Source organism: Macrobrachium nipponense, chromosome 47 (genome assembly GCF_015104395.2).
Source record: "Macrobrachium nipponense isolate FS-2020 chromosome 47, ASM1510439v2, whole genome shotgun sequence".
Lineage (NCBI taxonomy): Eukaryota > Metazoa > Arthropoda > Malacostraca > Decapoda > Palaemonidae > Macrobrachium > Macrobrachium nipponense.
Genome location: NC_087222.1, coordinates 35,777,035 through 35,789,999, shown reverse-complemented (window position 1 = coordinate 35,789,999; position 12,965 = coordinate 35,777,035). Strand labels below are relative to the sequence as shown.

Sequence of the window (12,965 nt, the reverse complement as noted above, 5' to 3'; positions counted from 1 at the left end):
CATCTTTCCCCAATTCCCTGTACCTATGTACTTAGAACTGTTAAGATAGTACTTAACTTAGCTAACAAAAGGGGGAAATAATCCAACCTTGCTAGTAATATTGTTCGAGCGGCTACTACAAGGTAACTGAAAAGAGGGGGATGTCTCCAGCCTCTTCCAGTACTAGACAGTAGTTAACCCTTAAACGCCGACTGGACGTATTTTACGTCGACATTTTTTGTCTCTCGGGTGCCGACTGGACGTATTTTACGTCGACATACAAAAGTTTTTTTAAAAATTCGCGGAAAAATACTTTTAGGCCTACCAGCCGAAAACTCTTGAAATCACGCGCCTTGGGGGATGCTGGGAGTTCACGGATCAAGGTGTTGTTTTGTTTACAATCGTTACGCAGGCGCGCAAGCGCGAATTTCTTTCTTGCCGCACTAAAAAGTATCTGTGACACATCTCGGAAAGGTTATTTCGTCACTTTGACATAATTTTTTTACCTTTTTAAATTAGCCGTTACATAGAGTATTATATATAAAAATGTGTGCATTTTTATGTAGAATACAAAAAAAAAAAATACTCATGATTGTAGCTTTTATCAGTTTTAAGATATTTTCATATAAATAACGATAAGTGCCAAAATTTCAACCTTCGGTCAACTTTGACTCTACCGAAATGGTCGAAAAACGCAATTGTAAGCTAAAACTCTTATATTTAAGTAATATTCAATCATTTAACTTAATTTTGCAACTAATTGGAAGTCTCTAGCACAATATTTCGATTTATGGTGAATTTATGAAAAAAACATTTTCCTTACGTCCGCGCGGTAACTCTTCCGAAAATAATCATACATGCGATTGTGGTAATGTTTGCACCATTTTAAATTAGCCGTTACATAAAGTTTTATATATGAAAATGTGCGCAATTTCAGCACAATACAACTAAAAAACACCCATGGTTGTAGCTTTTATCAATTTTGAAATATTTTCATATAAAAAATGATAAGTGACAAATTTTCAACCTTGCGGTCAATTTTGACTCTACCGAAATGGTCGAAAAAACGCATTGTAAGCTAAAACGCTTATATTCTAGTAATATTCAAGCATTTACCTTCATTTTGCAACAAATTGGAAGTCTCTATCACAATATTTCTATTTATGGTGAATTTATGAAAAAATAACATTTTCTTTACGTCCGCGCGGTAACTCTTTCCGAAAAATCATACGTGCGATTGTGGTAATGTTTGCACCATTTTGAAATTAGCCGTTACATAACGTTTTATATATGAAAATGTGCGCAATTTCATGTATAATACAACAATAAATAGTTGAGGTTGGGGTAGCTATTCTCATTTTCGAAATATTTTGCATATAATCACGATAAATAGAAAAAAAACCACGTTCGTTCAATTTGACTCTAACCGAAATGGTCGAAAAAAACGCATTGTAAGATAAAACTCTTACAGTCTTAGTAATATTCAGTCATTTATCTTCATCGTGAAACAAATTCGAAGTCTCTAGCACAATATTTAAATTTATGGTGAATTTTTTAAAAAAACTTTCCTTCCCCTCCGCGCGCGATTCTCCGCCACAAATCTCCGAAATGCGTAAGTCCCATTCTCGGAATATTTGCTCCGTTTCATATTAGGCATTTCATAGAGTTTTATATATGAAAATGTGCGCAATTTCAGTAGAAATAAACGAAAATATTTGAAAGTTGTAGCTTTTTCTTATTTCCGAAATAATTGCATATAAAAAAAATATATATATAAAAAATTCGACATTCGGTCAACTTTAGCTCGTCAGATATGGTAGAAAACTGCATTTGTAAGCTAATATTCTTACAGTATAGTAATAATTTCAATCATTTGTCTTCATTCTGAAACATATTGGAAGTCTCTAGACAATATTTTTTAGATTTATGGTGAATTTTTGAAAAAATATGTGTTTACGTAAGCGCGTTACGAATTCATGCATTATTTTGTGATAATATTTTCTCTGTGTTTGCTTTTATCGTTTTACAATTTGTTATATCCAAAATGATTGAAATTTAGTGTACATTACAACGAAAAAAAAAGTAACTTGTTACCTTCAACCATTTTGCGCACAGCGCGATTTGAATACAATTAATTAATATGAAAGTTTTCGTTGTTGCCCTATCATATATCGCATTATTTATATAATGATAATGATAATTTTTTCATTTCTGATGGTTGCATACTAAACTTCAAGCAATGAGAAAAAAAGGAGCCAAATGAACTCTTAATCTTGAAAACTAAGCGCGCTGTGATTTTTTTTGAAAAAAATATTTTTTCCGCTTACGCGCTCACTCTCAAACCCCTCCGGCACACGGGAGTCATTTTTTTATTTACCGTCCGGCGTTTAAGGGTTAATACACTTCGTATATGAACGACCAGTTCCTTATGATAAACCATAAAACTACATAAACTGATATTCATAAATAAAGACATGAGTAAGCGAGGAAGAGAGGACTAGCGTAAACACCACAAAAGGCCTAACCGTAACCGCGGCCCGATGTCTGACGCAGTATTTCACCTTATAGACTAAAACAGTAAAGAATTTTCTCAACGTTTTAAATACTGTTTGGACATGTAAGATGCTAATAAATATGCACTACTTCTGACTGTCCAAAGGAGCCCTCTTCCTCGCTTAAACAAGACTACTTTATAATAATAACGGGACTCGTGAGGTCCAATATTATAAACTGTGCAAATACGTAAAACCAAACTCCTGCAATTAAACTGAATTATAATCTGCACAGTAAACACTCTGTGAGACGAACTATCGAATGTGGCATTAAAAAGGAAAAATGGAAAGCTAAAAGCTATCTTAAAATACACGTAGGGGCATACCGAAACCAACATGCTTTGTTTACGATCGGTTGTAAGCGCATGGCCGGTACCATGCTATAAAACCCCAAAATTACGTGTAAATACCGATTCATAAGCTGTTTTTTTTTTACAATAAAACAGAATTTATGGTACTTAACATTGGTCCAGGTGAAGGTAGAGCTTCAGCCATGATGAAATAAATCCAGAAATCGTAGGAAAATACAGACACGATTCGCACAATTACAACGCTCACGAGTCCAAAAGAAGGATGTAAGATGGCGCTCGCATCGGGCGGGGACTGGGTGAGTCGGAGCGGTGTGGTTGAGAACCGCTGTATCGGCGCATCCCGTGTTCATGTGTTGACGAAGGAGTAATCTAATTGGAAGATGACCTGTGTTTAGTGGCTTTCACACGCCCTTTCTTTATACACGACGCCCTTGAGGTGCTCGCGCGAGGGTAGTAACCTCTGCATACAATGGTTTAACTTTCTCTGGTATATTTGGAAATTATTTATATCAGAAAAAGTATTAAGAAGGACCTTTTTCCACCGCGACACGTCGACCCATATATATATATATTTATGTATATATATATATAATATATATATATATATATATATATATATATATATATATAGTATATACTATATATATATATATATATATATATATATATATATAAAGATAATATACTATATATATATATATATATATATATACACACACAAACATATAATATATATATATATATAGTATACACACATATATATATATATATATATATATATATATATATATATATATATATATATATGTGTGTGTTGTGTGTGTGTGTGTGTATTTTTGTTAAAAGCAATTGCTTTAGTGGCATCAATAAGTTTCTTGCAGGTATCTTCATACCGACAAAGTTTTTTCCGATTCTTGTTCGTCAATTTCTGGTGAAAAATACGCAGACTTCCTTCTCCCATTTATTAAATTTTGCCGCGACAGCTGTTTCGCCTTATGGCATTATCAAGCAACTACTGACTTACAATCTGGCCTTTCGGCCTATTTATTTCATCGTGTGGGAAGTATGACCTTAAGGTATGGGTACTGGTTACTCTAGGGATTAACAGCTTAAGGGCGTTGTTTTGGATACAAAGAACATAAGGACATATTGTACTGTGACAATAAAAGTGAAAGTTTAAACAGTGTTTAAATAAATATTCAAAATACAATCCTATGTGCTAGTGTTTCATTAAATGTATGTCTAAAATTTAATATGTTTACATGTTGTTTTAGATAAAAATTACAAAATTACATACAGAATGAAAATGAATGTAGAAATGTAAATACAGGGATAAAATATAATATATATATATATATATATATATATATATATATATATATATATATATATATATATATATATATATATATATATATATATATATATATATATATATATATATATATAATGTTTTTACAGCATGCATAAAGGTAACAGTCAGATAATTTCTTTTATACATAAATGTGTGTAATTTAAATTTGAGTGTGTGTGTGTGTGTCCAAATGTCGTATGTTGTTAACGGCTGCATTTGATTTGTGTGGGCGGGTCTCAGAGACCTGAGCAAGGATGTTACTTGGCTCTCGCTGAAGCTGGGTCCTCTCAAGTCTTCTAAGGTGCGTGATGTTCTCGGTGGGTTGGGTTGCGCTGTCTGGTCCCTGTTGCATGAGTATTCCTTCTCCTGCTGGAGAGTATATGGTCCGATTCTTGTTGGACATTCAAGGTCGGCTTCTGAATAGCGATGCTCACCGCTTCCGTTATTAAGAGCCGACCGTAGTTGTCTCTTCTGTGCACGACCTGGGTGCCTTTTATGAGCTCTTGTAGAGATGGCTTCCTGTCGTGAACATCTATGTAATGTTGATGGATGGCCCCTTGATTTCTATGAGCCAGCAGACGTCTCCAAAGGGTCGTTGTAGTGTGCCCGATGTAGTTTTGGCTGTGAGATTTACACATCTCCTCTGGCCAAGTAAATTTGTAAACTACATTTCGTGCTCATCTCCTTTGGTCCCCAGGAGGCGGTGCTGTTCTTCATTATCAAGGCTTGCTACAAGGTTGGGCTTACTATATATCCTAAGGCTTATTTTGTGGTAAGGGGCTTTTGGGGTTACGCCTCTGTTTATTATCCCGCGTAGTGTGCAGCAATCTTCCTTGTATGCAGACCCATAATGTACACGATGGTAAATAATCAAGTTCTCCTCATTTTTCGTCATCGTGTTGGGTTGGTAAAATTCGCCCATTTTCTTTTTTATTGCTGCTTCGATCATTTGATCTGCATAGCCGTTGTTTGTCAGCAGTTGGCGAATTTGATCGAGTTCGTTATGTATGTCTCTCCATGATGTGCTGTGCGTGAAGGCTCTGTTGACATACGGACTCAGGACAGACTTTTTGGTATGGCGTCCGGCATTCCCCGTGTGCGTTCAAGCAACGGCCAGCGTTTGTTGCTTTCATATAAACAAACGGTCGTCTTAAACTGTCCTTCTTGTTGCTTTACCAGGACATCAAGAAATGGCAAAGTCTTCGTGATGGCTGCACTCTGTTGGTGAAGTTTGAGCACTGGAGTTTCTTTTTCAGAGCATCTGGCTAGTTTTCTGGCCATCATCAGGTTCTTTTATTGTGACAAATATATCGTCGATGTACTGCCCATAAATCCTAGGTTTTTGATGCTCTCTACAGGTCCTTTCTTCGACGGTGGCCACGTACATATTTGCAAAAAGAACCCCTAGTGGGGATCTCATGGCGACTCCGTCTACTTGTCGAAATAATTCACCCTGATGAGAGAGGAAAGGGGCCTCCGTAGTACTAGCCTTCAGCATATCTCAGAGGACATCTTCGGAAATGGGTAGCAGGTTCTTCTCGGACCTGTATACACGATCAAGGATGACGTCGATCGTTTCTTTGACGGGAACATTCGTAAACACTCTCTCAACGTCGAGTGAGACAATGTCATCTTCTGGTCCTTTTTCCTGTAGGAGATCGATAAACTCCACTGCTGATTTCAGTGAATACGCACCGGGTATGTAAGGTAACAGCAAATCATTCAGGACCTTCGCTATCCTATAGGTTGGGGATGTCATCTGAGAGATGATGGGCCTTAGGGGGTTCCTTGCCTTGTGCGTTTTCACTGCCCCGTAGCAGTAACCGGGCCCATAGTCTCCTTTTACCTTAGGGAATTTTACGACGTCTTGCTTATTGTTGGCCCTAGTCACAAGCCTCGACACTTTCTTTCTGAGGTCTTCGGTGGTCCTTTTGTTAAACATTGGAATTTGGAGGTGTCCAGGAGGATCCTATCCATCTTTTCAAAATAATCACTTTTCTTCATCACTACGTAGACTGATGATTTGTCACCTTTCCGTATGATGATGTCTGGGTTGCTATGTAGTTCTTTAGCGGCTTCCCTCATCTCCTTGGTGATTAATTGGCTTCGGGAAATGTCCTCTCTGCCGTCCTGCTTCTCCAACAAGTTCATCAATGACAGTAGGTGTTAGTTCTAGCTTACTATCATCTCAGAGTTGTAAAAATTGATCTATATGGGCCTCCGTTGCTATTCTCTTGGCTTCGGTGTGTGGTTTCGTGGCATAGTGGCACTTCAGACCCAGGTTCAGGAGGGACCTTTGATGGGGGCTCAGGTCGATTCCAGCCAGGTCGACGAAGCCATCTTTGTGTTCCTCACTTCTCACGGGGCCCCAATGAGGATGAGTAACTTCTTGTTGTGCCTCGTTGTCACCACCTGTCTGTAATTCCTCTCCTCTAACTCAAGGAGGTCATGTGCTTTTTGTTGGTCATTTAGTGGGCTGTTAATGCAGAAATCTTCCCAATGTTTTCTCTTCTCAACTTCCAGTTGCTGGATTCTTACTGCGGATTCTTCTATACGGTGTCAGAGTATCTTCTCTACCTCCCTCCATCGTGTCCATGCCCGGCCACTTCTTCCAATACTTTTAGGGCATAGTTTTTCTCTTATACAATTTCGTTAAAAGCAATTTGCTTTAGTGGGCTCATAAGTTTCTTGCAGGTATCTTCATACCGACGAAGTTTTTTCCGATTCTCGTTCGTCAATTTCTGGTGAAAAATATACAGACTTCCTTCTTCCGTTTATTGAATTTTGTCGCGACAGCTGTTTCACCTCATGGCATTATCAAGCGACTACTGACTTACAATCTGGCCTTTTGGCCTATTTATTTCATCGTGTGGGAAGATGATATGTTGCTGCTTGTCCTCCAAACCCCAAACGCCTGAAGCGATGAGGCCGCCTAAGTGCGCGCCCCAACCTGCGAGGGAGGCATCCGAGAACAGAAGGAATGGTCGGGATAGGAACGCAGAGAGACACCCTTCAACAGATTCCGGTCGTCCAACCACCAACGAAGGTCTTCTCTCACTTCCAAAGACAGAGGAACCATAAACAGTGAAGAGTCCTCCGCCGGAGACCAGAATTCCCCCAGTCTCCATTGCAGAGACCGAAGATGAAAACGCCCATGAGGGACCAGCTTCCCCAGGGAGGACAACACTCCCAGAAGAACCTGCCACTGATGAGCTGACTGATGTGATTTTGACAGGAAGTTGCGCGCTACAGCCCGCAACTTCTCCAATCTCTGATCCGACGGGAAAACTCTTGCCACTGTCGTATCGATGACCATCCCCAGGTAGAGAATCCTTTGAGAGGGTACGAGGTTTGACTTTTCCTGGTTGACTAATATGCCCAGGTCCAGACAGAACCGAAGTAGACGATCCCTGTCTTGCAGCAGCTTCTCCCTGGATACTGCCAAGACTAACCAATCGTCGAGGTACCTCAGCAAACGGATGCCCTGAGCATGGGCCCAACTTGACATGAGAGAGAAGAACCTTGTGAACACTTGAGGGACTGTCGTCAGCCCGAAGCACAAGACTTTGAACTCAAAGATTTTGTCCCCAAGAGAGAAGCGAAGGAACTTTCTGGACGTGGGATGAACAGGGATTTGGAAGTGTGAGTCCCTTAAGTCTATCAACAGCATGAAGTCGCCTTCCCTCACAGCTGCCAACACCGAGCGCGGGGTTTCCATCTTGAACCGTGTCTTCCTGATGAAGTGATTCAAGGTGGATAAGTCGATCACAGGCCTCTATCCTCCCAACGCCTTGGGCACCAAGATGTGACTGTAAAACCCTGGGGACGGATGCACTACTTCCTCTATTGCATCCTTGTCCAGCATTTTCTGCACTTCCTCCTGAAGAGCCAAGAACTTCAGAGAATCTGGAGGATACGATTTCCTGAGCTGCAGCTTGTCCGACAGAGGAGGAGAGAAGTCGAATGGCAACAGGTATCTCACCCAAAGGACATCTATCACCCACTTCTCTGCCCCGTAACTCTGCCACTTGGCCCAATGGCCAGCCAGACACCCCCCCACCCGTGGTGCAGGAGGGAGAGGCGCCTAACCTACCGACAGCCCCCTTGACCTCTGTCCCTGGGGCACCTTCTTGGTTTAAAGGAACGAGAGCGAAAGGGGCGCTGATCTTGAGACTTAGGCTGTGTCGAATGGGAAGGCCCTGCCAAACTCAAGGTCCTCGATGGCCTACCAGGCGACGATCTCTTCAACTGCTGCTGGACCGGGGGAGGAGGAGGAACCGGATGTCTCCGAGGGCGAGACTCAACTTAGACACGGCCTGGTGCACCAGTGAGTCCTTGGTGTCACCCCGGCGCTGGTCTATCACATTTTCGAGTTCTGTCCGTGGAAACAAAAATTGGGACTCCAACAGATCACCGTTCCTCAAAACCAGCAAAGACTCGGTGTCGAGTGATCTCTCCATCCTAGACAAAGCTGCGTCCCTCCTAATCAGAAGATTAGCCCATAAATTGGCACTGAGGTGAGCCAAATATGAAAATGCCTTACCCCCGGACTGCAATAGACTGGCAAGCAAGGCGGCACTCACCAATCCTTCAGGGGACCTGTCAGAAGCTATCTTGACAATAACCACAGACCAGAGGTCCAGCCAAGAAACTGTCTGCAACACGGAGGCCGCTGTAGATTCCAAAGCTGAGGCATCTTGCGGAGACAAGGACGGAGTCATTGACCTCACCTGTTCCAAAGTCAAACCCGGCTTCAGGCGAATAACGTCTGGGTTAAGGTGGCGTGACAACAAAAATGCAGAGCTCGTAGCATAGTACTTACTATGTCTCGTGAGAGGCGGGGGTACTAGTTTGGTAGAGCCCCTAGAGCGAAGTGAACCATCCCGGTCAGAAACAGGCGTTAACCTTCTGCAAGACCGACTGAACGTACCCTGACAAAGGAAGCTGAAGAGATGATTTGGGGTCCTGAGTAGCTCCCACCAAGGCTTCCAAGCAAGAAGGAGTGTAAGACGACCGAGCCGGAGTCCTACTTTCCAAATTGTTGAACCCATGAATGAGATCAATAACTTCTGAAAAGGAAGACAGAAACTCCTGCGTGTCTACCTCCTCCTGCTCTGGCACCGAAGACTGACGACGAGAAGGGTGTGTAGGCTCTTCTTATGCGCCTTCTTCACCAAAATTAACAGTAGGGTTAGCAGCTAAACAGTCCGAAACCTCTACTAACCTGTCTGGGCTGGGTCCAAGCGTCGGCCTCTGAGACGGACCAACTGTAACACCAGGCACATCACTTACCTCAACAGATGACTCCAGATGTCCATGAATGGTCAAGGGCGTGGCGGCCGTATGTACGTGAGATGGGAGAGAAACTCGAACACTCGAGATTGACGGAGAATCCCTTATAGTCGAACTCTTGGAAGCACCAGTAAGAGAGGCAGGCAGACTCCAGCTGCACCACTCTGTGCTCACTACCTTCGACGTCTTGACAGGCGCCTTCAGATCCTTACGGCGACGAATAGGCCTTGGAGAAGAAGGAGCACTAACATCACGTGCACGGGCAGGGGAGGTTGCAACACGCTTGCAATGTGCGAGGATGGGGGGGTTGTTCACGTTAGAGATACGAGGCCGAGGGCGAAGCACCCCCTGCAGAGCACACACCACTAACACTGCCCGAAACCGCATCACTCTCGGGAACACGTCCGCGTTGTTCCTCCCTCGAAGGCAAAGTCCTTAGCTTTCCAACGCTTGATACGCCGACGAGGCGTAGAGGGGGGAAGAGGGAGAGGAAGACAACACTAGTTTCTTATGTACACTCTTCTCGGAAGGCGGGGACGAAGCAACACGTTTCCTACCAGTCCTCCCAACCGATAAGGCAGCCAACTTCACATCCAATACAGAGTCCAGCCTCTGAAGCACTGCCTGGCATATGACCTCAGACTGATGGGCCAGAGAAGGCTCCCAAGACAAGGAAGGGAGATGTTGCGAACTGGGCAGCAGTGATGGCGTTGTGGCTAAGCGAGGCGAATCAGAGGAAACGACCGGGAGATACGTCATCGATGAGAGTGACGTCACAAGCGGCGGTGACGTCACGGCTTCCCCTCGGTGCGAGGGGGAAAGAGACGCCACCGGCGGAGGAATAAACAAAGATGGACCCCGTGGCGTCATCAACCGGACTGACGCCACAGAGTCACTCCAACTCAAAGCGGCTTCAGACACTGGCGGAGCAACACAAGATGGCCGACTGCTGCTACTCACGAAGACAAGGCCAGGAGGAGGGGGGATGGGCTGGCCAGACCAGGATGGGGGGTGCGAGCCTCCACAAAATGTGCTAGCAACCCCTCCAAGGACGGGGTATCCCTAGCCCAAGCGTCTTCCAAATCGCCACCATTTTGGACGCCTCCGACTCTGGAAGAGAAAAGGATGATAAAAAAACCTCACCCTTCTCGGGAACCAAAAAAACTCCCGAGGAAGAGGGGGCTACATCGCAAATATTGCCCTGGCGACCTCCCGGTACTTCCATTGATGAATCAATGGAAGAAAAGGAAGGAGATGCAGGGACAATGCTACTATGGGGATTGACTACTGTGGAAGACGAAACATAGGGAATAGGAAGAAAGCCCTCCCAAGTAAGAAGAGTGGAGAGACTCCGATGTTCCCTCTTACCATAAAACTTCCTCCACTACTCCTTAGGCCATGCCCGACATTCCGTGCAAGGATTTGTAATAGTAAAAAATTTGAACAACACCTACTGCATATAATGTGAGGGTCGGTCTCTGCCGAAGCCAAAAAACGAGAACACGGAAACCCAGGAACTCCGGGGCACATACGCTGACATCAAGAAGAAGCAGAAGCCATAATACCAGGTAAAAACACACACACACACTAAAAGAAACGAAACGGGCAATGAACCGGGAAAAGGCCAAGAGAGGTAAACAACAACTCTCGCCCAGGCGGTTAAAGAAAAGACTGGTGTAGATGAGCGGTCCTTGACCACTCTTCACCCGATCTACGCATGTGTTGCCCGATATCACAAGATTCCTTGCTTTCATCTGCTTTTTAACCGGATCCAGCTAGGCGCTAGAAATTATCCTATTGTTAAGACCTCAGGTTTGTTCGCATATGAACAAAGGGGTAAATGGGAAGGGTTGGGCCTTTAAAAAACTCGAGAGAAGTAGATTTGGCAATGTATGGGGCAACGCTTAAATCACCATGAAGGAGCCGATAGGGTACAGACCACCTATATATTTTTATATCATGACTGTGAAAAGAGATGAAATGAATATATAATTTTGTGTGTGTGGACTTTCCATATGTGCTGAATTTATATCCTGTTTATTTATTTTCTATCTGTATGTCTAAAAAAGACAGTTTATTATTGTTGCTTTTCTCTAGAAACATTTTTATTTCACTTTCTTCACCCTGAAGAACGGTAAAAATATCATCCACATATCTCCACCAACCTTTCAATTTTGAGTTAGGGACTTTAATATTAGGAACTACATTGGTCTCAAAATATTACACACACATATATACAGTAGATATTAGTAAGTATTGGTGATAATGAAGACCCCATAGCTACTCCATATTTATGTTTGTATACTTGCCCCTCAAATGCAAAATAAGTATATTAAAAAAACATCGAAAACAATAAAAGAAAGATCCCACCAGGAAATCATGATTAACAACCAGTCAGCAAGAGCTTACAAACATATGTCTTCACTCCAAGACGGCCACAAGTAAACTGGAGTATTTTTGTCCAGGCAGGTGGGGTAGTTGGGTAGTTACTGTCTAACCACCTTGTTCAAGAATGTAAATTTTAAATAAAGCATTAAAAATAACAATGACACTCACTTGGAGCTTTAATCTTAGTGTAGTGGTAAGGATTTACACAGACATCTTCCTTTTTTAGATCAAATGCGTACTGACAGTGATTGAGAGCTTGAAGTTCGTGTTGGGTCAGCAGTTCACGCCAACGCCACAATCGGCAACAAATAAGATGAGGATATCCCTTGTGCCCAGAAACCTGCAACCGGTCATCCAGTGTCCTGCAATAGATAACAAAACATGAAACTTAGATTAAAACTACTGCAATAAATCACAATTTTTCAAAGTAAAATCACCATTTTTGTAAGTAAATTGTATTTTTCCTAACTATACAAACCTGAGGTCCTTTACATATAGGCCCACCTCATGCCACCCCTCACTCTGTTCCTGGGCCTAAAGCAAAGCGGAATGTTTACATCCAGTCGGGCGTGACTCCCAACCATCAGACAAGCAGTTACTGCTGAACTACCTTGTCATTAAATCTTGTGACCGGTCCAGCCAGCGCCGATAGTAATTCCTTATGTAAAGGACCTCAGGTTTGTATAGTTAGGAAAAATACAATTTACTTTCAAAAATGGTGATTTGTTCCGACACATTATACAAACCAACGGTCCTTTACATAAGGAAGACTTACTTATTGGTGGGAGGAATCTGAGTCTTGTGAACAGACTGGTGTTCGCCCAACCTGGGTTCCCTCCCTGGTAGTAAGAGCAAAAGGGGGGGGGGGGGGGTGGGGGGGGGGGGGGGGGGGGGGACCTAGCCTCTGTCCAACTGATCGGAGTGAGAACTGCAGGATCAGTGGCCAGACCTCTGGACCAATTTATAAGAGGCAGGCATGCGTACCTCTTATGAACAGCAAGCAAGAACTTAAGTCATAAGTAAGAAGCCAAATATAAAGCATTGGGTTTGTATTTTACTGCTGTCCGCTTCCCACCTTGCTAGGGAAGG

The 12,965-nt window shown here is 42.8% G+C and overlaps 1 protein-coding gene across 1 annotated transcript in view; it reads right to left on the bottom strand.

Moving 5' to 3' along the window:
* The window catches only part of LOC135204649 (tigger transposable element-derived protein 1-like), a gene marked incomplete at its 5' end in the record, with an annotated part of 265,628 nt that extends 253,390 nt beyond the window's left edge, over positions 1-12,238 (bottom strand). The window contains 1 exon segment of the mRNA XM_064234797.1: positions 12,045-12,238.
* Positions 12,239-12,965: the final 727 nt, after the last annotated feature.